Source organism: Sinocyclocheilus grahami, unplaced genomic scaffold, assembly GCF_001515645.1.
Source record: "Sinocyclocheilus grahami isolate Dianchi unplaced genomic scaffold, SAMN03320097.WGS_v1.1 scaffold59.1, whole genome shotgun sequence".
Lineage (NCBI taxonomy): Eukaryota > Metazoa > Chordata > Actinopteri > Cypriniformes > Cyprinidae > Sinocyclocheilus > Sinocyclocheilus grahami.
The window spans coordinates 31114-33338 of NW_015505238.1; the positions used below are offsets into that span (position 1 = coordinate 31114).

Here is a 2225-nt window from a genome sequence, read left to right on the forward strand (position 1 = left end):
TATATATATGTATGTATATATATAGTTTGGAAGTGTAAAATATATAATGACCAGAATGCTTCATGTAATGCTATTACATCACTGTATTTTTACAGTAAAGTTTTTTTTTACTGTACATTTAATTAAAAAGTTGTACTTATATATGCTTATATATATGCTTAATATGCCAACCTATTTTAAAATCATTTTGTTTCTATAAATAGAAATTCTAATAACACAGTTAAAATAATGGAAGACCACATGACAGCTTAAACGTCATCAAAATTAGTCTCTTCAGCAATTGTGTCAATAATAATATAAAGACAGAACACAGTGTTCCCACACAAAAACACAAAACAATATTAGGATAACACACATACACTAAAATAATGCAGTAAATATTAATATGACATGCAACATAAAACCCTCCAATGTGCATACCATACACACTTAATTACAAAATAATTAAGGCCATTCATATTTTGAAGTTATGAAATGAATTTATCAACTTTTTTTGTATTAAAAATACATATTAAATATATGTAAATCGTCTCCAGAAAATATTTAAATTTATACTTTTGTTTATATAAAAAAAAGGGTTACAATATTTTACTACCGAATTGTGTTTTAAATTATAAAATCACATCGTATGGTAAGGTTAACTTACAATTAACCACCTAAAAAGTTTTTACTGTGATGTTTTGCAATCTTTTCCGTTGTAATTACTATTCTTTTTATAGCGTATGCAGCCGAGTCAGACTTACAGGCAATCATATTTACAGTTATTTCAGGCGGAGGATCTGTGCAGTCTGACTAAAGGTCCAAACGCGCGGCAGCATCGAAACTGTGTAATGGGGAAATCTCGTTTGATTCAGCGAACCTCGCTCAGTTCGAGTCCTGCATCCCAAAATGAGCCCAGGGCGGGGGCTTATCGCGCGCCTCTTAAGCATTAATGACACTGCAATTGTCTGGCCTCTGGGCTGTCTGTCAACTGATCTCAACCAATCATTTCATGCTTGAATTCCTATGTGTTTACTGTCAGGTTTACACGGGGCTACTTAGCAAGATAACAACCGACCCCTTTCACAGATGGATCTTGCACAACATATCATATGCATGTAGAGAAGGCAGTCTTATTTACCGTATTCGCGAAACGATTACAGTAATTACCAGTCGCTACTGTAGATGGAGTCTGGAACAATACACAATCATCCTAATAGCCCCGCGCATAAGATTTACAGTCGGGATCATACAATACACATATCTGCCATTTAAAATCTAAACTTTGAAACGGTAACAATTTTCGTCCATTTTTTCTTTCCTTTGATTAAAATTGGCGATGACTCATATGCGCAAAACATAACCAATAATCAACCACCATCTGCTCAAACTGAACGAGAAAGACACCTTTAACACGCCTCAACCGCGCTCTCTTTCAGACGCTGAGGACAGGAAATATAGGGAGTCATCAAATATCGCTTAAGATGAAGCAAAGGCCAGCTGTAAACACAAACGAAATTAAACAGAAATAGAGCCGAGCTGCATCATCTCACCTGCGCGTGACTGCATCGAGAGCGTGAAGCGCAACCATAACTCACCGAAAACAGCACATAACCTCAAATACGTCTTCGAATTACATTTACACAATTCTTAATTATTTTACCTTGAGAAAAGGACCATTGTGCGCCCATTGACAGGTCAACCTCGCCGATGAACTTGGTTGATTTCCTCCACATCGATTCAGACTTTCATCTGATAAAAAAAAAATCACTGCATCGGTGTCGAATGAGCAGGAGAAATGGGAGCGATAAAATTGCGTATGCGGATCTCCAAAGTCCCAATAGATTTAAAAAAAAAATCAAAATGGAGCCAACAACCAATTAAGATTCAGTACAAAACGGTTCATGCTTAAGAAATTCTCCAATGTAAATGTTAGGTTTTTTCCCCCGTTGTATATAAAATAGAAGATATCGCTCCCTGTTCTGTGTGCAAGACAAGGTGCGATGTGTTCCACAGGCGAGCTTTGCCAGGGACTGTCAGCACATCGCGTCACGTGTCTCCCGGTTAGTGTGTGATGGAGACGGGCGGGGCGAGAGCGCTGCAGCACCTTGGACAGCGCTCACCGTTATTAGCAACTCCACATACAGATGAGGAAACAGCTTTATCCGTGATCGTGTGCGCCAAGAATAACAGCATTTGCTTACACTTTACATTACAGTGTGCATGTTGATAGCTAATATCGTCAG

The 2225-nt window shown here is 37.6% G+C and overlaps 1 protein-coding gene across 3 annotated transcripts in view; it reads right to left on the minus strand.

Annotated features, from left to right (window-relative positions):
* Nucleotides 1-2004, minus strand: part of LOC107584368 (neurexin-1a-like) — a 16066-nt gene extending 14062 nt beyond the window's left edge. For all 3 annotated transcript variants that reach the window (XM_016270948.1, XM_016270947.1, XM_016270945.1), the window contains exon 1: nt 1643-2004. The gene's annotated coding sequence lies outside the window, so the exon portion shown is untranslated. The remainder of the gene's footprint in view (nt 1-1642) is intronic.
* Between the last annotated feature and the right edge of the window lie 221 nt (nt 2005-2225).